This window comes from Nesoenas mayeri, assembly GCF_963082525.1.
Source record: "Nesoenas mayeri genome assembly, chromosome: 4".
In the NCBI taxonomy this organism is placed as follows: Eukaryota; Metazoa; Chordata; class Aves; order Columbiformes; family Columbidae; genus Nesoenas; species Nesoenas mayeri.
Window position 1 is genome coordinate 69790930 of NC_137540.1, and position 25298 is coordinate 69816227.

Genomic DNA, 25298 nt, shown 5'->3' on the forward strand with positions numbered 1-25298 from the left:
TAATTGAATAACAGATATTACAGAAATAGGCCTTATAACAGGTTTTAGTTTATAACATTATTTTAGTTTAGCCTTGATCTATGCAGAGTTTGAATCCTCAAAGCCTCCAGCCCCATTCAGGTGCTGTGCTGGGTGGCTCCTGGACCATGGGAGTGCTACAGAAAGACAGAAATGCCCTGGAAATCCTTCCCACAGAAGAACAGGCTGAGCCCAGGCTGACAGTGTTCAAATAAACCTGCAAAGTGCACCTTTTAATGCATATAGTGTTCCACTGATCTACCCCATAGAGCCAGTGTTCTCCAATGAGGAAAGAATATCAGAAGAAAAACAAGCCAAACCAAAACGAAGCAAAACACCGCAACAGTTCTACTTCAGGATTTTATAGCTCAGTAATTTTGTACAGCGTGATAGGCAATATATAAATTAAGATGTGTAGAACGATCATGTTAGAGACAACTTAAATCGTATGCATTATGTATCCATTATCTATAGGCTTTTCCTAAAGCATTGTTTAGTCCCATGCACAAAACCGAGTATTTAAAAGTTGAATGTAAAGCCTATCACAGGAAAAATGACGCAGAGAAGGAGATCTGCTTTAAATGTGCTCCTAAGTACTGCTAGAGAGCTTTTATGAGTAACAGACCACAGCACTTCCTATTGTTTTATTTTTGTCCTGTTTTAGAGACTTCAGAGTGATGTTGGTAACAGGCAGAAACTTGTCATGAACACACATGAAAACCTGAAGACAAGGAGAAGACCTTTGATAACAGATATTTGGATGCATAGATGAGTAATTCAATAAGGGGAGAAAATGATGAATTAAAGACATTTTTAGAATTTCTTAGATGCATGTTGCAGAAATTCTACCTCTGTTCAGAGGCACATGCTGAACTGCAATCAAATTACTATGTCCAGCTCTGTAATTTCAATCATTCATCCCATTTATAGGGGTCTTTTTGTCTTGAATTAGGCAAAACGTGAGCCCAACAGGAAATTAAGCAACCAAGCAAAATCAGGAAATTCACTCAAGTGGCTTAGCCAGCGGAATGCCACTGCTATCTTCAAACTAAAACGCCAAAGAGAAGAGGTTGAACTGCAGTCAGATTTATTTTCAAAGTGGCTAATGTGCTTTTAATTTGTACAAAGTTGTTAACCAGGAAAAAAAACAGGCAGAGTCTTATATTGCTGCTGTGAGGTTTGCTGTTGATTTTTTTCACATAAGGCCTTAGCATATAGACAGACACATATATTATGAGTTTAAAAATGTACTAGTTGTAAAAAAATATGAACGGCTATCTTAATGACAAACCTTGAGATGCTCATTATAAATGAAGTACCCGCTGGCTTTAGAACATTAAAAAAGAACTGAAACAGGAAACATACACCCAAAAATCGCACTTCTTCCTCAAAAAACTTATTTTGTGATAGCTCTCTGGGGGACAGGGAAATTCCTTTCGCTGTTTACAGTGGCGTCTCTGCATTTGGGATCTGCAGATCTGTATGTGGAATCTTTCAAGTGATTTTTTGGGGGGGAGAAGCTACAATTTTTGGTTCACAGAAAACACCCCACCTCCCGCTCCGCCACCACCCCCCAAACCCACAAAGCAATTTTTGCTTTTGGATTACCATTATTATTTATCTACCTGAAGTATCTAGGAACTCTAGCAATGGTTCAGGTCCCTGACATAACTATTTGGTCCTTGCGTGAAGAATTGCCCAAGTACGGATGAGGCAGGAAGAGAGAAGGAGGCAGCCACCAGAGATAAGGGAAATGCATATATTCGTGGTAATCAGCAGAGTTAGAGCTTGTGAGGGGATACATGAGGAGATAAGGAGATAACCATGCAGATATCTAGGAGGAAGTTTCTCCAAAGCCTGAAGACTGGCACAGGAGAAAGTCAACTGTCCATCCTTAGTTTAATAAGAAGACAGATGTTCCATGGCTGATCTTTATTATGGATTCTGGTGGACCCCATTGTGTTGGATATACTGCAGTTTGCAAGCACACACATTTTTTGAATTGTGGTCGTAAATATGCATTGCTGCTTACTTAGCGATGCACTGTGCTCACCATTGATTTAAACCAAACCATGAGATGCTTCATTAGCTTTGAGAAGAAACGTCAGGGTCTCAGTGATTCTTCCTGAACCCAGTATCTATATTATAATCTTCCTGCTCCGTTCTTTCTTTCTGTCAGCAAGGCTTTGTGGACAGCCAGTTCGCTATTAAAATAATGGCTATAATCAAAGCTCCTGTCTTTAGCAAATAGTTTCAGAGATGAGGGAGAAACCATTACTCTCCCACTTTCCTTTTCCCAACACACAGCCACTGGTGTGTGTCATCTGTGCCTGTCCATGCAGATCTGTATGTGCGGTAACACATTTAAAACCAGTTGGACAACTTCAACTGCATTTGGTAAAGGCTTAGAGGTCTTTTGGAGGCTGCACTCAATTTATTGAAGTAGTCAGCTGAAGAGAAGACACCCAACAAGTGTTCCCACTGAAGACAAAGCCACTTAATCAGCTCCTGCAGTCTTAGACAAGAGAGAATGCAGGGATGAAAAATAAACTTGTGAGGCTTTGCACCTACCCCAACAGCAGAAAAAGACTCAGTCAAGGCTTGCAGCTTGGTCAGTCAGCCTTGAAACACATCCAAAGGACACCAAGTTCCATTGGAACAGATTTTTAACATTCATTATATCAAATATCGTCTCCTCCCTTCTTTAGAGGTATCCCAGATGTCTTGTAGCACAAACAGGAACAGTTTAAGTGGGTGCTTTGAAGTGATGAGGAAAACCCTCTTTCTATAGGACTGACAGATGTCTCTTGCTCCTTTGCACAGTGTTTTTTGGGGATCAGGAAGACACCTCTCTCCCAGTCAGGGGAGCAAGGACATGAAGGTTCATTTGTCTTTTTTTACCCCCTCCCTCTACAGCCAATGGCCTGCTTGACCTCCTGAATCATTCGGGCCATCGTAAAAGCCACAGGCAACGGTGACCACTCTTGTTTTTCGCTTGTGAAACAAGGGTTAGTCTCCTGAGAACTAAAATGCTTTAGTTCAATTGAAATGGTTGGGCTTAATACAAGTATCTTTGCCAAATGTAAAGGCCCGAGGTGAGTAGAGGTCACACTAGGTGATCGTATGGAGCAATTCATAGTGTCTGGGATGCTCGAGAGAGAGAAGCTGCCTTTACTTTAGTGAAAGGTGGAGAGGTGGAATAGGCCATGGCTTTGAATAGGAAAAAAAGGGAGTGTGTGGTTTATAAAGCAAAAACAAAGCCAGTGGAGAGTTAGCAGGAGAAGGCTGGTGTGGCTAAAGGACATGGCCTGACAACCACCGCAGCAGAGGCTTGAATGGATATGAACGAGACTGTATCAGTCGAGGGGAAAAATGAGAGAGAATTAAAAGTTCTATTTGAGTCACAATGAGCTCGGCCTGTCAGTCACATACCTGGGACGAGATTTCTGAGAGACAGGCTGCAATTTTAGTTTAAGCAGAGGAGGCAGGTCTGGGAGCATGAGTAGAAACATGGCATTTGAATTGCCTTCTGCAGAGGAAATTATCTATAAACATAAGACGTAGAAGAAAACCCTTCAATACAAAAATATACCTGACGATTAGCATGCACAAATCCATGTAAAGAATCCATGTTTAAAATCTTGGGTATATATCACTCTGCTCAGCTGAAATAAAAATATAAATTCATCCACAAATCCCTATTTTGATTTGGTGATTAAAATAGTTCCTTCTTTATCTAACCACAGTCCACTTCGGAATGAGATGAAGCACAATAGAGATATTACCGGTTTGCAACCACTTTGTTTTCCAGTAAAGTTTTATGTTTGAAAGATCTTTGTTTCTTGGAAACAGGTAAAAGATATGAAGGCGTGACACGATGCCACTACCAGCTGTGGATCTTCCACCAGTTCTCAGCAGATTTTGAGACAGAATAAAAGAAAATAATAACTATGCAGGTATAAACAATTCTTATACTAAGAAAGTACACATCCATGGTGTTTCCCCAAGAAAATTAGTTTGTCTCTTGCTACCTCAGATTTCTAGATAGGTAGTAACAGAAATGTACCAGAACAGTGTTAACGACTATCTCCTTAAACAAAAAAATCAAAATAGACTGAAACAAAACCAAATCAAACCAACCAACCAACCAACCAAAAAAAGATATGAAAAGGCTCATACAGGAATTTTGTTTGAAGGATGATGAAACATAACAAGTGCGATACGTTGTGCAGAGCATGCTTTAAGTAACAGTGCCTATCAAACAAATTTATTTGTTAGTCATCTGTCTTCCCTATGCCTTGTATCAGAAATCACTAGAGGAGTTTGTAAAGTCCTGTAAGCCCTGTCCTGGCAGAAAAAACACAAACCATGGTGCATGTCACTGACGCACCCTCGCTGTCTCTGGCTTTTTTTCAAGGAGCAACAACTTGGGGAATAGTTCTGTGCTGAGAAAAGGCTCACTGAGGAGGCGAATAAGCCATTTTGCAAAGCAGGAAAGTGTAGGGCAGGTCTAGGAAGGAAGTGCTGTGTATTGCAAAAAGAACAAGGCACTTAGAAATGTATGTAGGAAGGACTAGAAACTTGAGTAGGCAGAAGGCGCTTTGGCTGAACTCTTCAGCAATTTAGAGTTCTCAGGAGTGGGACTGTTCCTAGGGGACTGCAGTGAAAAGCAGAACAATGCTGTATTGGCTCAGCACTCGGAGCTTGATTTGCCCTTTTTGAAATCCTGTGGCTAATGCACACCCTGAAAAATGAAGTATATCCTGGCCAGATGGCTCAATTTAAGAAGAAGCAGGCAACTGTATAGCTGGAATAGCAGGTAATGGAGGTGAAAGGCTGGGTGCAGGAAAAGTCAGCTGTGTACAGGGGGCACGGGATGGAGTCACCCTTCCATGAAATCCAATAAAACCTGATCTGGTCATGATTAACTCAACATTTTCAAAATCCTTTTAGGAGTTCACAAAGAACATAATGTCTAGCCAACTTGTAGTGGTATACAAGAGACCCCTGACTCTAATATCCCAGGATGTCAGCCCTCTACTTGTTTCAGATTTTGATGCTGAACACTGCTTTGCTTCTCAATTCCAGCTTATTCACTTAGCATTGTTATTGCTTTATCTCACTTATAACAAGCCCTTGAACATAAGTAAGGAAAAGTACCTCATGCAGACAACAGTCTGAGCAAGGTTAACTTTAAAACCACCAACTGGTGCATATAATTAGTGGCAGAACTTCCTCTTGTGCCCAGAACCTCTGTGGTCAGCTGTGAAACTGCAAAACAGAGAGAGGGGTGAAGTGTGAAAAGCATCTTTGATGAGGCTCAGCCACGCTCAAACATCCCCTCAAAACACGCAGGATACCACAGAACACCAACTCAGTGTCTCCTGTGCCTGCTCCATTGTTGGACCCCAAAGTCAGTCTAGTTTCTATCTCACCCACTTGTGTGGGGACTCTCCGGGCCGGGAGGTGGAATCCACATTGTCCCCTTGCTCCCGAGGGCGACTGCAAAGTGACCCCGAGGGAAACAGGATCAGTGAAGGATTTTATTGGATCTGGAATCTTTCTGACAGGCCTTCATAAATTTGCCTTTTAAAACAGGGGCCCCTTTTCCATTATACATATTTTATGGGGAGACACATGAATGACTAACAGTGATTGCTACAAGAAAAGAAATACCATTTGGGTAAATTTACCTGAGACTCGCTATCTCAACTGAGACTTTCTATCCCTACTCGCCTTGCTTCTATAACTCATTGTAAGAGGACCACTGCGTGTAGTAAATATACTAACTTTTGGCTTACTAATGCTGTGCTAAGTAAAAAGTGATCATTATACACAGCAAAATACCTTTCAACCAATTTGAAATAGTGTTGAAAATGCTCATCTGAACCTTGTGAGCAGCTGTGCACGTTACAGAGTGTCTGAACTATTTTTGCGCTTTATTTTTTTAACTACATCAAATAGCTGCTGGGCTCCTTATCTATAAACAGTATGAAAATCATAACAAAAAAAAGAGAACTGAGTTGCATGGTCTGCTCTGTTTCCTTTCTTTATTGTAGGTGGTAATTTGGCTAAAGTGGCAACAGCTTAGTAGTAACACACACGTAATGTTAAGGTCTCTCTGTTGTTTTGCGTGAGGCAAAGCCAGCGTGTCACTCACACCTTTCTACCACATTCTGACTAAGGAGGGGAAAAAATCATGGGTAAGTGGATCTAGGAGATGGGTCTTGAGATGGGATGCAAGAGGAAATGTTATTCCTTCATGGAAAATAGGTGTGAAGACAGATCAAATTGAATATATGAAGAATTCTATATGCTTACTCCAGAAGGGCATCTTAAAGCAATTGTACCACGCATCAGCTCCCCTAGGTGAAAATTTTCTCCTAAGGTTCATTCTGATTGTACAGCTTTGTGTATTATTATTTTTGTTTTAATTTAGAAACCTGTCTACAGTCATGTCTCACTGTTTCGTTGGAAACAGATGGCCCTTCCTGGAGACACACAGTTGAGTGAACAGACACCGACCACTCTTTAACATGTGGTAGCATGTTTGTAATTAGATATTTAAAGTGCTAGACAATCGCTATTGAACCTTGTCATGAGGGAAATTTAAGTCTGTGTTTACCAAGATCTGGATTATAAACTGGATCTCTGCCAGATCTTTACTCTTGGGTATAAAATAATAGACAAATATGGCTCAGTTGTGAAGGACATTGATTAAAGCTGCCACCTGCCTTGTCTCAGATGTGATCACTCACTCCTATCTCCTACCCCAGTCCCTTAGTTTTTGTTGACCGTTGTTTGTGATTTCCCCATGTGGTGAATTTTGGGATGGAGCCAGCTGATTATAGGAGGTACCACCTTTGTAATATCACTAGTTTAGGGCTCAGCTTCCCACCCGTTTTTGGACTACAGAGAGTTGAAGGCAGCTCCACCCAACAGAAGAGAGTATCAGCCATTGTCACAATGGAAAAAAAAAAGCTGATGAAGTTGGAGAAAAGAATGGATAGTGATAAAAGAAATGAGTGGAGAAATCACAGGGCAGTGTTACAAAGAGAAAGAAGATTTAAGAGTTATCTAATCCATAAGATAATTTAATTACCGTGAAGTTTGCACCCTAGTTGGAAATATGCAGCCTACAGAAGCTGCAAACAGAAGCAGCGAGAGCCGGGGAGCAGCCATAGAGCCTTTCACCGGCCTCCCCATCGCCACAGCTGGAAGTCAACGGTGGCAACCGAGAGGCAGCTCAGCGTCAGAAACACAAAGTTCCCTCTGGTTTTACCTCAGTTGCAGCAGAAATCGTGCAGGAGGCTGGAAGAAATGATGGTGGTTTAACATTCATGTTTCAAAACTGTGAGAATGATTGAACTTGTAGGTGGAGGAAAACCAGTTTTACATCAAAATCTCATGCCTGAGCTGCTAAACTCTAGTGGAATACTTTGATATAATGGTTGTGAAAGATAACATTATAATAGTACTTTATATATTTTTTAAACTAAATTGTTAATTCTAAGTTTGGATAAGGATTTAGCAATGAAATGCTTCAGGGATAACTTGTTTTCAATGAGGAATTCTGTGTACAAAACTTATTACAGGCTGGAGCCAAATCCCTGCCAAAGATACGGGCAGGATCATGAAAGCAGATGAACTACATTTTCCCATGCACCAGAATTCACAATAAGGCCAGGAGCAAAATGAGCACAACCAGAAAGTATTTCAAGAGCCAGGACTGAACTACGGGAGAAAGCTGTGAACTTTTCTCTGTGCACCTTTAATCACTTGCAAGATCTTTCTAAAGAGAGGTAGGTGTTGATCTTACAGAGAACTAGTACACTAATTTAAATATTCATTGTATAATTTGGGAAAGGCATAGTGGAAAACTACTTGAAAAGATTTCACCCTGAGGTTTATCAAAACAAACACACATTTTCAATAAACTGAGTACTGTAGGGGCTGTATAGGGGGTGAAAGATGAGAGGACAGTGATGGGAAAAAGGCAGCAAAACCTGGTAATGCTGTTTAATGTAAAATTGCTTTTAAGTTATTGGTCTCTTAAGGTTAAAATTTGAAAAACTGGAAAATAAATAAGCTTAATTAAGGACGCCTCTGGAACACAGTTTTGTTTTGGACCCTGCATTGCAATGTTAACTCAGGTATCTACTGCAGCATTGTCTTGTAATTCAGCAAAATCTTACAGTATAATATAAAGTCAGCAGAAAAACTTTTGGTGAAAGGAAAGGTGAGGGAGTGAAATACAACACCATGTGCAAACATTGAGGAACAGGTTGCAGAAGGCTGAAATAACAGATGCTTGTTAAAGGAATGAGAAGAGCCTACTAATAATTACCATTAATAAAAAATACCTGTAGCTCAGTAATGTTAGGCCTGTAGGCAACAGTAAATCAAGGCTTGGTTTCTCACGATATTAAGGATTATGCATCCACACAAAGCAGCCTCTGCCCTGACAAGCGTACAATGTAATTGTTGTCCAAACACATCCCACTTCCTCACTACGGCTGACTCATAACTGCTTTTGAAAAGCTCCCATGGGTACATTTCTTGTAAAGTAAGAATCAGATGTGGGGTTTTTTTTTAGAGTTATTTCTGGCCTCCATTTTGAGAGGCAGGAGATGGCACAGCTGGGGCCCATGCGGGACCCCTGTGAGGCAAAGCCGAGGTTCTCTGCAGCAGCCCGGCGTGCCTGAGGGACGCGGGGAGCAGGCAAGCAGAGGGCAGTGTAACCACACGGTTACGGAGCGCAGAGCGGCGGAAGGTGTTGAACCCGCAGGAGCTGGCCTGGGCAAACCGCAGCGGTGGCTCCAGCCCCGGGTGCCGTTCCTGGGGCTGCCACAGCGCCCGCGCCTCAGCCGTTCGGTGGCGGCCCCGCCAGCACCGCCGGGCTGCGCCTCATCGGACGTCGCCCACAGGTTGAGAAAGCCCAAAGCAAGCAGAGCAGCCCTGAGTACTGTACTCAGGCCCCGCTCCGGCGACGGACAGCCCCCACCACCTGGCTCCCTCCGCAGCCCGGCCCCGAACCCGCGGCCCTAAGGAGAACCGGAGCCGCCATTCCCGCCCCCCGCGGTGACGCCACCGTGCCGCAGCGCGCATGCGCACTACGACGCGCTCGCTGCATCAGACGCGCACCCGCGTCCTCCTTGCGGCTCCATCCGGGGACGCGATGACGTAATCCCCCCGCCGGGCGACAGGCGCAACTTCTCCCGCATCGGCGCGCCCCTCCGCACGCTCCCTGGCTGGCCAATGAGAGCCGGGCGCCGCGCTGCCGCAAGGCCTCCTGGGAGCTGTAGTCCGGCACCGCCTCCCAGCCCCACCCGGCACCACGGCGGTGAGTCCCTGCCGAGAACGGGCCCGCCCCCCGCCCCTTGTGGGCGGGGCCAGCACGTCCCGTCACCCTATGGCAGCTCGGGTCATAGTTCGGCGGGCGGGCGTCCCAGCCAATGGGAGCAGGCGGATGCCGGGAGGGGGCGGAGCCGGCTGTGTTTTGTTCAATTGCCATTGAGGAGCCCGGTCCATACGCGCAGGGGAGGCGGCCCGGGCGGGCGCAGGTACCGGTGACCGGCGCTGCGGGGTGGGGGGGCGGGAGAGGCCGCGGGGGCAGCGCCTGCCGGCGCAGGGCGAGCGCAGCCGGCGGGTAACGGCCGTTGAGGCGGCTCGGAGGTGTTGCCGGGCGGAGGGGAGGCGGCCAGGCCCGGACCCCCTGACGGCGCCCGGGTGGCTGTGAGGACCGAGTAGCTCTCGGCGGGCGGGGGGCGCGAACGCCGCCCCGGGAAGGGACCCTGTGGGGTGGGGGTGTCATCCCGAAGCTGCCCTTCCCCGCGGCAGCAGCGTCCTGCTGCCCCGCAGCTGCGAGCTGCCGAGCTCTGTAATCATATAGATAGAAAAACAGGTGCAGATATTTCATTTACTATTATTATTATTATTGGTACTGAGGCTGCGGGCCGCGCTTCTTCCTCATGGCCGGAGGTGGAGGTTGCCTCCCCTTCGCCCTGCTGGGGCTGGAGGCTCCGTGTGGAAGCGAAACAGCGGCCGTGGCAGGCAAAAAAAAACCCAGAAAAATGAAAACCAAAAACCCACCCTAAACCCGAAAAGCACCTTATTAACCTTAATAATTGCTTCTCGGGCTGGGAACGGGGTTGGCTGGCGCTGGCAGGGCTGCTCCAGGCCGGGGGAAGGTCCCGATGCCGGTCCCGGCGGGGCCCGGGCGGTTCCTTTGTGCCGGTGCCCGGTGGACACGTCTGCGGGCACAGACCCGGGGTCCTGGGGCGATTCTCCCCTCTGCTGCTCAAGGGTAGGGAGTTACATCACTTGGTGTGTGTTTTCCCCAATAGCTGCCTTCCACTGTGGTTCCTGGGTGAAAACGGGGGTTATTTTCTTCCTTCCCCCTTCCCTCAGCAATAAGAAAGTTAATTTCTAATTTATGGCTCATAAGAGTAATGACCAGCTGGTTTAAAAACTCTGAGATCGAGGAGTGAATAGGGTCTTTGTGTCATTCTGGCTTTTCCAAGGGCAGTAATGTGGCTTTGTTCTGATTATTTGGCTTATTAAAGGTCTTCTTGCCTGTGTGAAGACTAAGTAGAAATATGTTCTTGAAATTTCGGATGCTATTTAAGGAGGTCCCGTGAGACAGAGGGAGGCTGGCCCTGGTAAATGATCCTCTGGTTCAGCGTTGTGTCAGCTACCTCAACTGTTCTGGTGGAGATCTGAAAGTTTAAGGTGTTTTCTCATTAGGTAAACCATAATTCCATCATAACCATGCAGAAAACAGCCATTACAGAAACAGCGCTTTGTAGTAGCACCGTAACTTTCAGGTTGCGGGGCTGAGGGTGGCTGGGTGAGTCAGACCAGGCACGACACTGGATTTGAATGTTCATGAGCTCTAGGCCTTGGGATGAGTTGAGCCAGCTGGTCAAATCTGTTTTCTGGTTCACTGTGCTTACATTAAAATTAGCTTCCTGAGAACAGTTATTACAGCCTTTACTGTTACATTGCCTCCCATTCATATGCCTGACTGCTAGAAAATATTCTCGTCAAAGCCATTTTTGGCAAGAACCAGTGAGTCTGTGTATCTTGTGGCAAGCTGAAATGTTTCTGCATGTGTTCTAATTGTGAATAGTCTGTTTGCTTCGAGTCAGGCTTATGAAATCTGGAGCACGATGTTTGCCGAACAGCAAAAACTTTCCTAATGAAGCATGTGACTTCGTCTGGTTTTATTGGAGATGCAGTGAATGTGATCGAGCCCAAAGAGCTTGTTTCACTACAATTATTATGCTTCTGAAAATGCTTGGAAGAATTGTACTCGGAGGCAGGAGATCAGAATGTGTGGGGAGCTAAAACATATGTTCCAAGTAGTTCTACATGAGCTGGTGGAGCTCTTAACTAGAATATGGGTTTACTACTAATTTATTTTGAATTTCTGAGAAATACCATTCATGTTAGTATGTCTGTTATTTTAAGTTTTCTCCATTTTTTTTGTCAGTAACAAGATTCTACTCTTGATCGTGTGGAAGTACATGCTGCCTATTAGACATAAACTTAACATACTGATCAGCAAGTTTGCCCCCCTAATGATAACCTTTCAAGCCATGCCATGCTGTGGTAATCTGGCTGTCCTCTAGCGGCCTTTACCTGCTGGTGTGTAGACCCACAGTTATTGTCTCTTTAATTTAAGAATTAAAGTTGATTAAATAGTTGTAAAGTGCTATTTTAAATTTGGTGTAGTTAAACTTCCCTAATTCCTCTTGAAAAGCTCTTTTTCTACAGGGTACTGTGATTCACAAGAATGAGGAGGCTGAAAGAAGAAATATTGTTTGTATTTGCAAGCATTGTGTTAAGCTTTGCAAGTTTAGTACATGGCACAAAACTATATTTGTGAAAATACAATGAGCAGATAGACTGAAAGCCTAATGTTACCGAGATGACTACAATTTATTGCATGGATTGCTTTATTTTAAAGTGGCGTGAAGGATTTATTCTTTCCTATAGGAATTCCTTGGGAGTCTGGTAGCCATTACTGGAGCTCCCTTTTTTCGTTCCTTCTCCTTTTCTCTTCCCTGTTCTTTCTCCCCCTTCCTCTGTTGCCTCCCCCCAGTCCACATTCCTTTGTGTTAGCTGTGATGATGGCAGTTCTAGTCACCTCCTGTGGTTTGATAGATTATTCCCTTTAGAAACATGGTGTACTCAGAACTCTCTAAACATGATTCTTTCCTTGCTCCTACATTTTTTTTTTTCAATGCTGGTTTTGAGTTCTAAGAATTTGTCCTTTCTGGTTGTGCTTTGAGTTTTCTTAAATAGTAGTCAGAAGTTGTGTTGAAACTTTAGCTGAAAAGACTAGTATTTATATTGTGATTTACATTTCTTTTTGTGTATTTTGAAGATTGTAATATCAACAAAAATTTGGCCTTTTGGCAACAGTAACTTTCCCTCTCCCTTGCAAGCTTTGTGCTTTATTTTCAGAGAAAACTTTGCTTGCTTTAAATTTTCACTTTTATTTTTATAAAATAAACTTGTTGGACTATTTTTAGATTAATACGTTCTTGAGACCTGATATACATGTAAGAATGATCTTGCAGGTAAACATTTGTAGGTCCTGGTATTTAGTCTTGCACAATATACATTTAAACTTATATTTTGAAATATATTATGGCAACACATGTAAGAGATTCCTGTCCATTATGGAAGTAGCTGTAACTTTCGGTTTAGATACTCTAAGTAATATAAGCTTACTGGGGGAGTGAAGCTACACACAGAAACCTGTGGAAGGCTTTTTGAGCGCTCCTGAAGGGAGGGTTAATGAGCAGAAAGTAGCCATGTTCATTAATTAATCCTAGGGAAGAAATTCATGGCTGGGATAACAGCTACTTGAACTCAGTGAACTGTAGTGGCTGATGTTTTCTCGGTGGCTAAGTTGTTTTAATCTGTTGACTGTATATACCTGAGAGGTAGCTGTTTATGTTGACAGCCTGTTTTTTGGTATGTCATGAAGTTTGTGTGGTTAACAAGATTTTAGCTGACAGTGCAGTATTATAATACAAGTGATGAGAGTCTGTGTAAAAAAAGAATATATATATATATATATATATATCTGTGCTTTGTTGGATTCTCTTAAGTGTAAACACTATGCTAGGGGGATTGAGCCAGTTGTATTTTCAGAAAATGGGTTTTTCTTTCTCTTCAAAAGGAGGCCTGTTAAAAACCAGCATATTTTTAATTCCTTTCTAGGCTGTTTTACAAATTTTCCTGTAATGACCATAGAAAAGCCAGAACTCAAGGTAACTTTTAACTCTTTTCTACATTTCTGCATTTTGTGCTGTTCTCATTTTTCTGTTCAGTCAGTTTGGGAGATAATGTCGTCAACAAGCTAGCAAGAAACTCCTCAGTTAACTTGTGTTTTGTAGTGGGCAGAAAGAACTTCTTAAGGCCAGGTTTCTGCTAATTTTCAGGGCGAGGGGAGGAAGTAGGCAGGGTTGTTACTAAATACATTATCTGGGTTGTGGCTCTTGGTTTACTGACATCAGTATTTTTTTAAGCATTATGCATTACAAAATATGAAGTGTTTCAATTAGGAAACTTACTGACTTATAAAACTAAAACTAATATAATTGGCTTTCCACTGTTTGAAATTGATTATATTTTAATGAAACACAGGCCATCACTTATGTTTTGCTTGTTGGGTGTTAACAGCAAGATCAGGGGTTCTGATTACTTAATGTTAGCATCATTTCTCTGAATTTTGTATGACAACATCGGTTTAAGTTCCTGTGAAAATTAAACTCTAGTATAGTTAAATACAGGGAATAATACTGTCAATGATATATCAAATTGCAAGTGTAGAGCTTTGGACATGCATTGCCAGTGATGGCAACTGCTCGTCTATGTGTGTAAGTCTGTATGGGTAGAGCTACAAGTGTGAAATCAAACAATATTTTGCCTAGAGCTGTCATTAGAAGTGTCATTTGCAAAACCGACTCTGTATCCCAAGACCCGCATGTCATGGTGGGAAAGGCATTTGCGGTGGAAGAAAGCTGTTTCTACATTTGCTGAGCTTTAAAATTGGAACCCATCTGGTACAGGAAATAGTTGAAGAAATGACTGCAGTCTATACTTTTACTTTTGTGCATTAGACCAAGATCTGTGATGCTGGAAGATGGGATCTGATTTTTTTGTGGAGAATACTTGCTTTTCCTTAATACCCCTCTTGTCCAGCCAACCTCAGCAGCTGGCTTCTTGTTTATTTGTTAATGCGCTTGAATATTCTGGGCTTATGAAAGATCACATTTATAACCTGGAAATTTCTATGCTGAAGTTAAGATGGGTTAACTTTAAAAATGAAGAAGAACCTTTACTGTCCTTACAAGACCTCATAGAACAAGGTTGAGTCTTCTCTTCTACTGTTGCCTTCCCTTGAGCCATGAATAGGAATAACAGGAACTTCTGTTGGTGTTACATTAACTTTAGGTCTCTAATTTGCATCTCAAATAACATTGTGAACAGCATTAATGTCTTTGAGGGGTTTGGGAGGTTTTTTAATTTGTAGGGTAAATGTGTTTTTTAACCTAATTGGGCAGTTCAGATTATTATTGCGGCATGTTTAATTTTTGCTCTGTGCAGTTCGTGTTGGTGTTGATGGCACTAAATCATTCCTTTAGTACAGTGCACATGTATTATGTTTCACCTTCTTAACGTGGCTTTAGGTTTTGTAGTAGTGAAGTATTATTCCATTTCATCCAGTTACTGCTGGATACTGTGTGATATTTGTGTTCTTTATTCGACCCTCCAAAGCTTGCTTATAAGGAAAATTATTGTTTTAAAGGTACTGCTTCCTTTAACTCCTGCTGCTTTCTCAGTGAAAAATGCACTTTTCTATTTGTCTTCAGTTTTTCTATTGATTTGATGTATTGGCATTCGAAAGGGATGAAGATTTATCATATATAAGGAAGGATGCAAGTGTCAAAAAGCTGTATGTCATTTGGATCTGACAAACCCTGTTGCTTTATCAACTTCTACAGTCCAAAAATAGTGTGCAGAATATGAAAAAGGTTGAAGCTTGGAGCTTCAGATGTGATAATAGATTAAGAATCAATATAGAGTTGTTGGAAATCTGCTGGATGGGTCTGGATCTGCTGGGTTCTGTCTCCTGTAGCTCAGCATTTCTTAGTCAATTCATAGATGGCTACTGAGGTTGCGGGTGGTTTTTGCAGCATGATATGGACCACCTATGTTTTCATACCAGAGGAGAAATCTGTTCTGTGGACTATTTGAGGGTGGGATTTTTTTTTTAAATGATAGTATCTATTTAGGTACCTAAAGATCTATTTGTATGGATCTATTGTTTGTATGTTGATGAACTGACAGTTAAATTACAATCCTAGTTGGGTTTTTATTTTTTTTTTAAATGAACCTTTTTACTCAATTATCCAAGTCTAATAGTAGTGGCAAATAATGAATCATTCTGTTGTATTTAGAATGGAGTGTAGTGGCGTGTAAGCATGCCTTGAGACTACTGCTGTGCTCCTGAGTGTAATTTGATGCAGTATTTAGTAAGTGAGGAGGAGAGAGGAGTAATGAAAACAGCATTCAATAACTACTTGAATTGGCTAAAATGCAGTGTATACTTCTTTTTCGTAGGAAAGGAGTGGGTGCCTAGATCTCATCTTTTCATTTTTTTTTTTAAAAAGTGGTGAAATGGAACTTGAAACTTGATGTATTTAAGAAGTGTGAGTAACTTGGAGGCTAAACTGCGGTGCTGTTGCCTGCTCTGAGTGGCTGCCAAAGGTTGAGACACAGCAGCGGAGTTGCAGGTTAGAAGAGGATGGTGCTGGCACTGGTGCATGCATGAGGCTCAGCCTGTTCCCTTCCCAGTACCTGTGGTGCTGTCCATCGAGTTTGCTGAGCTCATCATCATCTTCCATCCTGACCAGACCTGTCTGGTTCAATATTTGGATAAGAAATTGCTGAACTTCTGGAGGATAAAGATGGACTGTTGCTGCTCGCTTATTTTTATGTTTCACAAGTCAGAAGGATGGCATTTAAACAAAGCAGACAAGTACCTGGATAAATAGTTGTAGTACCAAAACTATCACAGAGGATGAAAAAGGATGGTACTTTGTCTCGAACTATTGTGTGCTTTGCGGGTGCCCTATTTTTGCTTGAGTTATGTCTTACTCAGTTCATTTGCTGTAGATTTTGCAGTTTAAATGTGAGCATGTAACTTGTCACAGGTACAGGCTTCCTCTGGCTGGGTATAACTGATCCTGTCTGCTTCAACTCCCTGTCTGTAAAATCCTGGGTATTTTAGATTTTTATTTTGAGTATTTGGTTTGTGTGCAGCATTTCCCATCCTCAGGAAGTCCTAACCAAGCCTAAGGCTATAGAGGTAGTAAAAGGTGCTTGTACATGTTTTTGGAATGATGCTTTGTGATACCACATCAGTGAAGGCTATTACATCACTGTTCTAGGCTCTTAGAAGGCTGAGCACACACATCTTTCTGAAGTAACCAGCTTTTGGATTCTGTTGGTCGGAGGAGAAAGGTACAATAGGGTACTACTGCAATATTGCTGAAATTTGCTTACAGCCATGGGAGATGACTGGAGTTCACTTATTTCTGCATGAGGCAGGTGTGACTCTTCTTTTGTTGTATAGTAAAATAACCTGAATGTGCAAGTCTGGAAGTTTTAATTTGAAAAATCAGAAGAGTAACATCTAGCTCACTTGAACTAAACATACGCTGTAGGAGAGCAAGCAAAGATATTACAGTGGCTTGAAACTGAGGTAGCCATTAAAAAAACCCGAACAATAGGGCTGATAAAGGTATAGGCTGTTTTGAGAGTCCCCTGCCCCGCACCAGTGTTGTACATTTTATGTGACACTGATAAACGAAGCTTGAGCAGCTCTGCTTTCTTCTCAGTCCAGCACTTTACTGTCCTCAGCATAGAACTTGTGACAGTATGGAACTAGACATTTTCCTTACTGACAGTCAGGCTTGTTGCCTAGTTCCCTGGGTATGAAGGACAGCTATTCTTTCCCCTATAGTATTATTTTAAAAAATATTTGAACTGTCCTCTGTCATGTTCCTGTTTCCTTATGTCTTGCCGTCCACCCTGCAGCGTTGTGATGCTTTTCGCCTAAATAAAACTAGTGTGTTTGGTTCTCCCTGCGAGGTCGTGTTTTTTCAGCTCTAACCATTCATGCTCCTTCTCTCAAGTTAGTTCACACTGGTCTTAAACCCCAGTTTTGTACTTCAGCTGAGGCTTTCCTGTGCTGAGTGGAGTAAAAAGACTCTTTCATGTGCCCTGAAGCTGACAGTCCTGTTTATGCATCCCCATACATTTGACTTTCTGACAACAGCTTAACACTTGTTCCAAGGTCAGCTTGTTGATCCAGCCTAGCCCACAGCTTGCTTCTGAAGAACTCGCCTTCCTGTTTGCTCCATTAGTCCTGCCTGAGCGTACTTTTCAGCACCAAATTGCATTCTATTTCTTGCAGAACAGTTTTCCAGTTGGTCGGAGTTATGCAGAATTCTAATGCTATCTTGTAGTTCTTCCTGCATGTCTCCTGCTTGTAACAAACCTACTCTACCAGCAACAGATGATGAGAACCAACCAAATGGGCGAAGTGAGTTGGGTGTGTTCTCCCATGCACCGCTGATAGGAGCTCTCTGGTTATGATTATCCACCAAGTATTGCATTCGATCTACAGCCTTTTCTTGCCAACAGCAGAAGTCTTTAAACTTGGGTGTGTGACCTCTGTAGGTTCTCTCTTATCCCTAAACCCTGTTACTCTAATCTCAAAGTGAACCTGGTGTATGCTGTTGACCTTTTTGTTGCCTTGTAGTGCTCACAAAAGGTTCTTCCCCTGGGATTCTACTGGAATGCAGGGAATTGGAGACCAGTCACATGAATTTTGACTGTGTTCTGAAGACAGAAATGAAGGCAGGTCTAGCTTCAGAAACTGATGTCCAAACCTTTCTTTTTTTTTTTTTTTTAAATAAAATAAAAAAGCAGGGCCCATTGCCATCTATACTCAAATATATCACATAACAACTGAAATCTGGTATCTCGCAAATAATTCCAGCTGAGTGACTCTGAAGTCATCTGTAGTTAGGGTTGTTTTAAGCTCTCAATTCTTGAGATGGAATTTCTCTTGCATCACAAGCCAGGCATTGAAGAATAAGCCTGACTACTCGGGGCTAACTTTTCTTTAGGGTACTTTCCTTGGTTTAAGTATTTGGAAGTATTTGTTGACATTGCTACAGGTGCAATTTTCTCTCTTTGGAGTCTTATTTCTCATTGTATCTCCACTGACTAACTTGATTCCTATAACGAATCTTGCACTTTACAGAAATGTGTTTCTCTGAGCTTTGTCTCTGGGATTGTTTGACACAATTCTGTAAATATTCTTCATTATTTCTGTTCCAGCATCTCTCTGTGAACTTTCAAACCACTTTACCTCTCCACCTTCCAGTAATTTCCTTACTCTTGTTCTAATCGTTGCCCTGTTTATGGTCCTTGCATATGTTTATTCTCATCACCCAGATATATTTGAGTGTAGTTTAAGTTTTGGTGAGGTTGGCTACAAGCTGGAGTAATTAGTCTTCTAACCATTCTTTCCACTGCATGCTCTAAGGAGATGAACATTTATCCTTGGAAATCATGCTGCAGTCTTAAATTGAGCAGAGGTTTAGAAAGTCTGATAATCCCTCTCTAAAGATGTTGAATGTTTGTTAGCTAAGATAACTGATACAAAAATATGTTGCCAAAAAAGTAAGGCAACATCTCCTGGTGTTGAAGTTAAATGCAATGTGAAATGTGTATTGAATGTGCTTTAGGATGTTAATACTTGTGTATTTTGATGCACAAGATGTAGTTGCTTATTTTTAGTGTTACGAAAAAGTAAAAGGGCTTTTTAGCTTGTATTTGTGTAATGCCATATTTCAAAATAAAATTGCTGCATTTTTTCTTAAAGCTGTTGATATAAGCTTCATGCTGTTATCCCAAAACTTTGGGTTTTGCTGTAGAATAGTAGGACTGAGAAGTATCCCTTGTACTATCCTTGAAGAGCTGATGGCTGGCATGGATTGGGGGTGTGGGTAAATTGAGGATTAATGCTGAGCTGCTTGTGTGCAGCATTTATGCGCTCGTACATCAAGGGATATCCCAGCTCTGCTCTCAGGTTAGATATGCAGGGTGGGATTTACACCTTCAGCTGAGTTAACTGTTCCAAGCTCCTTAATAGTCAACAGAAATAGGGATTTTGTTGTTAGGATGCTTTTTTTTTCAGGCTTGTTTAGTTAGGTGTATCCTGCTGCTGGCTTGGCTGTGGAAGCTGCCACTGAGGGTGGTACATGGGGAGCTGTGTTCAGAAAGACTCTTTTAAGGTGGGATAATATCTGGTTGTGCAAGGTTTTTCTGTTTTAAGTGTGATGCTCAAATTTTAGAAATATCATCAGTTCCAAAATACCATGTATCCTTGAGACCAAACTTTATAGTCCTGTTAGATAAACAGCCTTAAACTTTGGAACTGTTTGGGGGAACCTCCCCTTCACCTCTCCCTTTTCTCAGTTGAGCTCAAGATCTGAGAGGATCAAATAAAGCTAAACCTCTTTCTAAATTCTGAATTAGTTATTGAACTAATTGCTAAACTGAGCCAAGCTGAAATGAAGTAAATGCCTCTTGCACCTGCAGAAAAGGCTGCAGCTGTCAAAACCTTGTTTATCACTTTGGTACTTCTTGAGTCCAGGTGCTCAGGCTGTGACTTCCCCAAATGCAGTGGTTTGATATTTCAGATCTTCAGCAGAAAAAAGATAATACCGCTTTATGCAGACTACAGTATGCTTAACCTTTGTGTGAGTGAAGATGACGGAAACCCAGATGTAATTTCAGAGGCTTATTTCACAGTGCGTTTAGATAAAGCACACTTTTTATCAGTATCGAAAGACTGAGGGTAAGACACACTTGCATCTGTCTTACTGTTAACTTTATCTGATAAGTCTTTACCGTTTTGTCCTTCAACTTGGTTGCCAGGAGCTGATCTTGTCAGAATGCGGTCATCTGTAAACATCATTGCCCAAGTGAGAGGACACAGATCTCCCTTCTAAACAGTTGTGGTCCTGTCCTCTCTTGCTCTGTTGTCTGCAGGTGTTATGCTTGACTTGCTAGTCAAGTGACTTGCTGCCATTTAAAGCTGCTAAATTTCTGTCCTGATCAATGAAGATTAAAACTGAAGGCCCTTCCCCTTCCTTAGCTTTCACTCTTTACCTGGCATTTTTTGACTCAAATAAAATTGAATTATTCTGCCTTAGACTAACTGAAGTGTGATCTGTAATACCTGTGTACTGATCAGCACCTCGTGTCTGTGCTTCCCATGCAGGAGCATGGTTTTGCATTAAGGCTTTGTAGCCTGTAGTATATGGCTAGACTTCAGGATCTGAAGTCTTAGTGACTTCTATGAATCTGGCAAATGAATCTCTCCACAGAACTTGCTTGTAGAATTAATGACTCATTCATGAAGCGTGTGATAGTGTTGAGGTAGCACAGAATGAAAATACTGAGCAGAAGGTTGTCTTTTAGTAAAAAACACACACACACTGATGTAGTTAAAATAGAGTTTATTGGGTTTTTTTCTGACTTAACAAAGTCATCTCTTCCATGGTGTAACTTGGTTTGTCTCATGAGATTTCTTTTAGTTCATGTAATTGTTACAAATGCTTTTTCTAAATACCTGCTGCACCTGTGTACCCCTTGGTTTGCATCTTGACCTCTGGCACAGCGTTTCCTGAATCCAGCTGGTCAGTGTGCTGGTGAAGGCTGAATGCACTGACAAACAACGTCGTTATCTTGCTTTTTGGAATGGTCTGGTGAACTAGAAAGACTTTGGCTGCACAGCTCAGCTCAACTCAGTTTTATTGCAGTACCATAAGTCTGTCCAGAAGAATGTCCCTGGTGATTCTTCAAGTAATATCTGAACTGAATGCTGAAAGCACACACAATATTGACATATGTACTGATTTTGTCTTTGTATTTATTTCCATTATTTTAATTGACTTCAATTTGTGTTGTGCTCACACTTGGATTATTTGTGGACTGTTACTGAGGGTTCAGATGGAGTAGCGTAGTGTATTAATATCTGTAGTGCAGATCTTCTCAGACACTTCAGCATTTGAAAACTCCTGGGATGTGCAAAACAGAAGTTGGAAACCAGTAACTGAGTTGCTCCTTACTTTCCTGAACTACAGTTCAGGTCAACAACAACAGATTCTTCAAACTAACATTCAATTTTGTTATTTATAGTGTGATACCTGAGACCTCTTTATGTTAAAGAAAATTTTTGCTACTTGAAAGCTGTGTGGTATTTAAGCATTTTTCTGCATTCTAATGGAACGGGTAACTAGATAGGTGTTGTAAAACTTGAGGTCTCCCGGGGTGCCACCTCTTGAGGTGTCTTGTCTCCTGCCTGATGAATTCAAGTTTCTTGAGTAACAAATTACAGATGGTCGGCTGCGATTGGGAGCAAATTTGGGCCATGGGAGGGAACTGGGTTGTCTGTTATGCACCAGATCTCGTATCTCTTCAATGCATTTCTGTGCTCTTTCAGGACAGATAATGTAGCAGAAAGCTTTAACTACTGTCTGTGAGCCTGTATACAACTTCACTCTTGCTTAGCACTTCCTGTAATTTGCCTTCATTTTAGACTTTTTGAGTTTTTTATGAAGATATCTAAAACGTGTATTTGTCATAAACTGCTAAAATAAGGACATGCGTATACATGTGCTTATTCAGTACAGTTACACAATGATCTTCTGGAAGGTTATGATTTTGAGACAAAGACTGAAACTTTTCTTATCCCACTAAATTGGTCATAGTACTTTGTCATGAGGGGGAGATATTACTTGTAGTCTGAAGAATGACAGTAAGGCTCAGGGAGAAGTGTATTTCATGTTACTGTAAGCACTGAGATGTATGGATATTTACAGAATGCTGCTAAGCACTGGGGTTCTAAATTTAGCAGCATCTGCAGTTCACCAGCTGTACTATTTACTGAAAAATATTTGGACTACCATAGGTTCCTTGTTTTTAATTTCCACAGTTGTACGCAAACTACTGTTAGGGAGACTTCCCTGTGTGCAGATTATAAAGTCATTAGATCCCTGAAATGCCATGAAGTAGCATCTTAATGTAAGTGCTTTTCACCTGGCCTGAGGCCTCCATCGAGAACACGTTGCACTTGGGACCATAAAAACAAACCTATTAGTTTGGCTTTTTATTTTGAACAGGGCAACCAGATGTCTGAAACTTTTCAGAGTAAACCTTAAAGGCAAGTAAGAGGAGATTTATTAGCTGTGTGTGTTTTGGGAGCAGGATGTATGGGAGGGATTTGGATAATCCCTCAGCTCCAAGCCCATAGGGTTTAGTGATATAAGAGTACGTCAGTACTGATACTAGTATTTCAGTTTATCATGGGGGAGCAGCAGCATGTGTGGGGTAACCATTGTCACTGCCATACAAGTTAAGGGTTAGTGCTACATGTTTTTCAGGCCTGAGTGTTTTTAAAGCGTGTGTATGTGCCTTTTTGACTCTTGTCATTTTTAAGGGAAAACACTAAGAGAAAGTAGGTGATACTACATCTTCATTTCCCCTCTGGCTTTTCTTCTCTAGCTGATGGAGTAAAGCAAATATTTCAGTAGTGGGGCCAATTAATCTTCATCTGCATTTTTTGTTTTGTTTGTTTTTTTTGCAAGCCTTAGAGTAAAACAATCTTGTGGGTCTTGTATAATCTGAATCACTTGCTGTAGTGGGAGTGTGGTAGGCTTAGGTTGGTGGTATGTATATTTGTCCAAACACCCATTCTCTGTATGAATTATTATTTGTAATGAATCTGAATTCTGAATCTTGCTGGAGGCTTTGTATACTAAATAAATACTTCCATTGGTTTTAAATAGAATATTTATAAAAACAGTATGCAGAGGTGGAAATAACTTGTGTAGGACCTGAGCTCCAAGCTTTCAGTATTATCATAGACTGAAAGATCCAGTGATGCTCCTAAGTGGTGAGTGCACACTAGGTTTTGTTCTGCTCTACTTAAACAGGCAATAATGCTTAGTTTGAGCTAGCATATTCTTGAGATAATGATGTTAGCTCATTTATGTCATAATTATGGCAGAAGCAAAGGGCTTGGTGTTCATGTGTAAAAAAACCCTTCATATACCAGAGTTTCTGTTCCCCAACACTTTGCAACATAGGCTTGTGCTTTCTGCAGTAATGCTGAGAGAGAGTCCAAATTGTACATTGCAGTGAGATGACTGGCCATGGGCTGATGGCTCATTCAAATGGAACTCCAAACATAGATGTAAATATCCTTCAGCAAGATTAATGAAATCCTTGCCTGTCATTTAAATAGTTGTAGATTATTTTAGGAAGGAGAACGTAAGTAACAGAAGCATCTTGAAAAAGCAGCTTGGTGCAGCTCATCCGTTGTCCTGTCTGACAAAGATACTCTAGAAGATGCAGGATGACTTCTCCGTGATGTTAATGTTGGGTCTTCCTTGAGTCTGAAAGACAGGTATAAATCAGGGTTTATACATGGATTGAGTTCTTAGCCATAGTTTTCTGTGGTGATATGTTCCTTGTTTTAATTAGGGATGACCTGGAAAAAGTCTCTTGAGTTTACTTGACTTTATAAACTGTGACTAAGGCTTAACATCCCACATCTCCACTCTTGCTTTGCCATTTTGGAAGGAGACATTCCTCTTAATTTGATAACAAGCCCAAACCACTTGATAGTAACTTGAGAAACAAAGGGTGGTATTTATTACAAACAACAGTTTATCATTTAACAGAGTAAAATCTTCCATTTCTAACTGGAAGTTTATTAAATGGTTTGAGGTCTTTATTTTGTATGTGTTTCATCCAAGCTGGATGAATTCTGCACCTGAAAAATGAGAAAACACTACAGCAGAGTATTACCTTTAACCTCTTCCCAGCACATCATCTGCCTGCAGATTTTGCAAACTGGAAACCACCATCTAAAGCCAGGATATTCTCTTGGGTTTAGTCATGGTGCTTCTCCTTTCAGGTTTTCTCCATCTCACACTGGAGCCTTTGAACAAGGTCTATTTTTTCAATCAGAAAACTCAGAGTACTACTTGTTCCCTGTGAGTTCAAGAGATTTGCCAAAATGTGTTGGATTTTGTTAAGTAAAACTGAGTCCAAAGGCTGAATGTGATGGTTGAGGCTTTGCTTCCTTCTCACAGGAGCTCTTGCATCTGAAGTGTGGGAGAAGAAATGAGTGTGGAGGATGCAGCCTTATTTTAGGAATGGTTTATATTGTCACAGCTGTCTCAGTGACCAGTTGGTGTTAGAGTGATGATGCTTTAGGGTCAAAACGCAGTGAAATTCTGGACTCCATAGTGATTTTCTGTGTTTGAAGTGAGTGGATCTGATTCTTAGTCTCTTCTATCTCTGGAAGCAATAACAACCCAAATCCCAGTTTTTCCTTAGGATGGTGGAATATAGTCCTGTCTTGCACAGACAGTTTTTTTTGAGCTCTTTATTGCTTGTGCTTCCTGAGCCTGTGGAATATCTGAGAAATGTGACTTCAGTGGCCATCAGTTAATATAAAAGATGCCTTGTAGTGTATTTTTCTTGTCCCTTTTTGCAGTTTCATGCTGGAGTTGTGGTAACCTTAATCCAGGCTTGAACACCTCATACTTATTGAGGCTTCCTTCTAATATAAACTGGCTTAGGAAAGCACTGCATGGAGAAAGCAGAGAGATGCTGTATCTCAATAAATATCTCTTTAGTCTTTAAAAGAAACTCTGAATCGCAAGTGTTGGAACCAACCTGTTTGGCTTCACTTTAAGTTCTAGCATGTGTAGAGGGTCTTGTTGAGCCCTACCTTATTTTTGTCACTTCTGAACTCTTCAGGAAGAGGAACGACTATTTAAACAGGATTTGCTAGGTAATTGTGATACAATTTCTATAGAATACAAACTGTGGCTATAAACCCTACTCTTTCTTCATCCCTTTTGGTCAGAAACCTTTGCTCTAATACAATATTTTTACACTTTTGTGATAGTTAATTGTGCATTAAGAAAGGTTCACGAAAGTATAATGTACTGGAAACTGAGGTGTCTAGCACTTGTCCCCCAAAACACTGATGGAGAATTCTATAGCTGCAAGAAACTTTTTAATTAAAGATCTGTTGTTTTGCTGTTTATTTTTTTTGGACTTTGTGGAATTTTGAAAGGTTGCAGAATAACAGCTCTGCA

General features: G+C 41.5%; 1 protein-coding gene across 3 annotated transcripts in view; it reads left to right on the plus strand.

Annotated features, from left to right (window-relative positions):
* The first annotated feature begins 9553 nt into the window (after nt 1-9553).
* The window catches only part of FAM53A (family with sequence similarity 53 member A), a 70575-nt gene continuing 54830 nt past the window's right edge, over nt 9554-25298 (plus strand). For 2 of the 3 annotated variants that reach the window (XM_080344453.1, XM_080344455.1), the window contains exons 1-2: nt 9557-9581; nt 13255-13304. The gene's annotated coding sequence lies outside the window, so the exon portion shown is untranslated. Of the gene's footprint in view, nt 9582-13254; nt 13305-25298 lie in introns of all 3 variants that reach the window. The other variant, XM_080344454.1, reaches the window with a different exon arrangement.